This window comes from Rhea americana, unplaced genomic scaffold (assembly GCF_003343005.1).
Source record: "Rhea americana isolate MKP2758 unplaced genomic scaffold, rheAme1 scaffold_393, whole genome shotgun sequence".
NCBI lineage: Eukaryota > Metazoa > Chordata > Aves > Rheiformes > Rheidae > Rhea > Rhea americana.
Genome location: NW_028186527.1, coordinates 127,616 through 133,153, shown reverse-complemented (window position 1 = coordinate 133,153; position 5,538 = coordinate 127,616).

The window sequence follows — 5,538 nt, the reverse complement described above, 5'->3', positions numbered from 1 at the left end:
TCTGTTAGCAGAGATAGGAAGTCAGGAAACAGATTGGGTAAGCATGAAAAATAAAAAGAGTGAGTTGTGGCACTATGCTCCAAGACCTGCTGCAAGTAGCCATTCCATGGCAGAAGGTGGACAGTAAACCCAGCACAGCTGCTCAAGTGGTGGCTGCAGCTGCAGCCAGAGCACTGCACAGCCCACAGAGGTGCAGGAGCATGGCAAGCAGCCAGGAGAGCAYGAGGCGGGAGGCGAGCAACACTCACTGCCCTGCTGGCAGCATATACAATGGGGCAGCTGTCAACAGCACAAAAACAGGCCAGGCAATGTTGCACCCACTTAGCTGTACAGAGAGTGCAGACCAAAATGCATTTTATCTGCAGAGGAAGAAGCCTGRGGGAGTGTGGTAAATTGATTATACTGGACCCATACCAGAGAGCCAGCAGCATGGATATGTCCTGCGCGCTGTAGATACCTGCTSTGGTCTGTTGTACACCCACTTCRGCACTGTAGCTACCCAGGTTCACACCATTAAAGTGTTAGAAAACTTATTTGGGTTATATGGTTCCCTGGTGGAAGTCCAAAGTAATCAGGGCACTAATTTTACAGAGAATGACATTCAAAATTGGACTGGAAAGTGAGGAATAGCCTGGACATATCACATACCCTACCATTCACAAAGGGCAGGATTGATAAAACGAATAAATGGGCTACTCAAAGAGCAGTTCTGTAAAATATCTCCAACTGGTACCCTCATGGATTGGAGCAAAAACATTTGTCAGGCAACTACATGCTTCAACAACCACCCACTGCATGGCTCTACCCCATATGCTCATTTCAAAGGGGAATCCATCAAGCAGCTGCGTGTGCTTAGAGTGCAATGGCTGCAGCCCGAAGCCTGCCTCCCCAGGTGAGCCATGCCCAGGAGTGCAGGGTTGGGTCTGTGGCTACCACACAAGGAAATAACCTTGGTCCCAGAAAGCCGCCGTCTTTTGAATATGGGGTTGGCAGTTGCCCTACCTCAGGGGTATTATGATTGCACAGCGCTGTGTAATAGCTTAGCTCTCCAGGGGGTAGGCGTCATTGCAGTGGTCATTGACTCAAACTGTCTTGAAGAGGTGAAGGTTTTGATCCATTGCAGCAGATCCCAACCCCTGAAATATACACAGGGAGATTAAATAGCCCAACTAATTTGTGAGCGCATAGGGATCCCTGCTATCAGGGAAGCAGATTCCTTGCAACCCACTCAGCAACCAAGCAGTTTCAGGTCTATAGGGTGTGCTGTGTAGGTGCATGATCTGGCTAAACCTGAACAGTCAGAAGGAGAAATCACTGCTGATGGGCCAGGAGACATCCATCTGGTACTAATCAATGGAGAAAGTTCACAGACTACRTCCTCTCTAGGAGACTCTCTCTCACTCAGAGAACCATGACCTGGTGAATGTGCCAAGCAGAGCCACGACATTGCTACTCTCCATCCCAGCTTTGTTCACTGACAGCAGTCAGGACAACAAGTTGAGTCCTGCCTAGGTGTCTGACCCATGCGTCCAAACCCGTGCCCCCAGCAACTCCCCCTCCTCACAGTTCCCAAGGCTTCCTGTGCAGCTTGGAGTGTAAGTCCTTTATTAAACCTGTCCTGTTTAACCCCTTATGAACCTTGAATGTCTCTCTCCACTGGTATCTGACCCTCTCTTGCCCACTTTACAGTCACAATAGCTTTTATCAAACTTTCCTCCCTCTGCCTCCTGCCAAATCCCTACACTGAAGGCAGCAAGAAATTTGCCCTGGAGCCTTTTTTCTCCTCTCCACTTCCTCGCACCCATACCCAAGGGGTAACACGTTAAAAATTGGGGAGGATATTCCTCTTGAGTCTTTTATTTCACTCATTACACTAAAAAGGCATTAGTGCATGTTCCTGAGTCTGCTCTTGGGTTTAAAGCATATGTATGGCCTTTATCCATCTTGGCCAGATGCATCCCAGACCTGAGTGCTTACAGAGGGTGCAAAGGGCTCTGCAAAGCCTGATCTGCATAGATAGGCAGTATTTCACCCTTGTGGAGCAGCCATGTGCTGCACAGCAGCTGCTTGTCTTTTGGGAGGCACTGGGAATACAGCTGTCAGGTCTATGAGCCGGGCTTGTCAGCAAGATGAGCAAATGCACRTCTCATTCCTACTCTGCAGGTGGAAAGAGTATAGTTAAACTAGATATGGGCCCTGCTGTCATCAATAGAGGGCCTCAYGACCCAGTAATGCATGGATTATGATGTAGAAAGGCACCCAAATGCTGCAGATGACCCTCTGCGTGCTTGGAAACACACCAGCATCTTCAAGTCCAGGACTTACAAAACATGAAGACATCATGTGAAGCTGAAAAAGGCCTCTAGGAAAACTGCTCTCATACTCTACTTCATCAGGGAAGAGGAAATGAAGGAGGATAGGTACCAGATGTCCTCATGACATCACTGCTGGAGGCCAGCACAGAGGGTGGAGGAGGGGGTGCGGCAGTGGATACGAAGGGGTAACTCTGTATGAGAAACAGCAATGCACATGACACATCTGAGTCTCATGCAAACAGTGGCAATGTGGACACTAATATGCAGAAGTGAMCTGTGTAAGACACAGCAGGGTAGCACTGAGGCAGCCTCAGAGTGGAAGAAGCACCTAACCAGGCTGGACCTAACTCCCTTCTTGTTTTGTGCCCTCAGGTCAGACCACCTTTCAGCAGCCTCTGAAGTGGAACAGGATATCTAAACGTAGCCAGCTGAATCTCAGCCAAACTGATGTGACTTTCTGCCACCCAAAGAGAAGGACATAGACAACTCAGTCTTTGTTGCACCCTGATTCTGCTGTCATTTGCAGTCTTTTATATAATATAGTGCTGCTATATGTCTGTAAGAGGATTAACCTGACTGGTGAACCCACTGGAGGAAGGGGAGATTTCTTGTTCCCTGGCAGGCACTCACATCCGATTCCTGTGATGGAAGTAAAACTAGAGTACAAGTAGAGATAGATCAGCCTGTTGAGAGCCTGCTATGTGGAATGATACATTGCTGGAACCAAGGTATCCACAGCAGCATCACCAAGCTGAAGGTAGACAGCCTTTCCATGGGAAGCAGAGAGGACTGTGCAGAGCTGGCTGAAGGGCAATAAAGTGGAGGACAGCACTGCCCTGCAAAGGACACAATCAATCTCTTTGCAGCCTCTTTCAACTTCTCACCAAATTAGCTATTTTGAATTGTTGCTTTTAAGTTATTTGCTCCAGTTCTTCTCTGAAAAATTTAGCTTTGGAATAGCAAAGAAAGTCTCCCTTATCTTCTCAGTATCTTCTCTGCTTTCCTGTAGGGCCAAGGGGTGAGGAAGGAAATGTCTGCTAAGGGAAAAAGCTGGGGTTTAAATGCTTGTATTGCAGCAAGTCATGTACTCCATATTTTGAAAAGCCCTGGCTGCTCCTTGATATCATATCAACAGTACAGCTACAGCACTTGGCTCTCAGGATGTTTTTCATTTCACTGAGTCAGATGGAAACCAAAAGCACTCTAGAAAATTTCTGTTCTTTTCTGTTCTCAGAAATGCTGTGGAATTTGGCTCCAAGCCCATAAAACAGAGTTCAATGTGCTTTCTAAGCCTGAGAGTTGCTGTCTACTCTGTGCTTAGATGCAGCTGTCTCTGGGGCACAAGAGACTTTGAGAGCTGCACGCGCTTGCTGATCCTGTGTATATTAACATCTAAGGGCACCAGGACACACACACTGCTCCTCCAAGGAAGAGAGTAAGGGAAAGACTGACGGGTCAACTTGTCTGTTGTCACACTGGAAGGTACTTGAGGGCTGGGGTGATGTGCATGAACATGCATTAGAAAAGAGACTTGCTAAAGAGACAAGTTCACAGCTAGGTATAAATGTGCATGAGAAGAGGGGTGGCGAGACAGGCCAATGCAGAGGGCTATGTTTAGCAGTGACCACTGTCTGCAATAAAACTCCCATGGTTGTCAAAAGGCCAGTAACCCTCATCAGATCTGCTCACTTAGCAAAGTTAGATCCAGACATCAACAAATTCAGCAACTGGGGAAGGAGGATCTGGGGGAGGATCAACAGAAATCAACATATTCCACAGTTTCCAGTGAAACTTCCTCCATGCAGAGGGAAGGGAAAGCTGAGGTTGTGACCTCAAGTTTCTGTGAAGGGTGCAGTGGAGGTGACTCCTCCTTCTTTCATCTGGAGGCTTCACCTTGCCTCTCAGCCGTTGTCTTCTTTTGATGTCTCAGCCCCACCCTGCTGAAAGGTGAGCTTGCACAGGCAAGGCAGGTCTCATGGCATTTGTTTCTTTTTCTAAATATAGTCCCATGACCCCCAGATGCTTGCCCTACCATGACAGTGAACCATCCCTATCCCTAAAGCCTTTCCCCATTTTTGCCCTAAAATTTCCTCCTGCTCCATTGAACTAACAGCTGCTTCCCTCACTTCTTACAGCATCTTACAGGAGTTTCAGCTGTAGGTAAGAATTTACAGCCTCCTCCATCCAGGATCCTCAGGGATCTGCTTGTTTGCCAAGGCACAATTCACCCTTCATGGGAGCCTGAGGGTTATGCTTTATGAAACAAACCATGCTGGCCATCATGTTTTACAATCTTCTTCAGAAGTCTTCGATTACATGGCCTTCACCCTTGAAATCATCACAAACTCCCCACAGAAATCTATTGCAACGTGAAAAAAAACTTTCATTCCTTTAACTCCCCATCTTTCCAGAAAAACAGCTTGACCAACCATTAGGAATCCCTAGAGGTCATGGAAGACAACATCTGTGCAGAAAACTGATGGAATGRTACGTTATTGCTTTTGCCACTAGCCAGCTTCCAGCTCCCTTAGCATGCCCTTAGCATGACCAACTGAAAGGACCTTCCCCACACCTTTCTGCACCCCAAAGCATTAAGGACTAAGAAGAGATAGGGATAGGACAAGGCCACTGTTGCAGTAAGATCCCCTTATCCACACTGCTTGGGAAGATCTGCTTTGCTACAATAGATTTTGGGATGGTGATCACATGAATCTGGCTTTGAGTGTCCTGTTCTCTGCAATTTGAGTAATGAGCATCTCCTGATGAGGACCCTGGAGCATCTCTCTCACTCAACATGAGAAGGAAATGCTTCCAGATGGAAATGCTGTCATATATGCTGCAACATACTGTAGCACTGAGGGTACCAGACTGAGGACTGACACAGGGGCAGTGCTCAGGGGCTGATTGCCTAAGAGAACTGCCCACTTCACGCTTCCTTTCCTATATATACAAGCCTGTGCATAGGAGGAAGGATGTGGTGCTGGTATCTCCATCTGTTCTGGGAGGGAGATTCTCTTATCCCAAAGGCACCAGCTACTCCCCTGAGGAACAGCGAGAAAGAGCTTGAGAGTGCAGTGTGAAAGATGGAAGAGGGGAACTTCTGCTTCAGATTCACATACATTTCTCTGGAGCAAAACGGTCAACAATTTTGGATGTACTATGAACCTCCTTCTGTGAGATTTCATAGCACATGCTTCGTAGTGTATGCTTTCCATAGTATGAG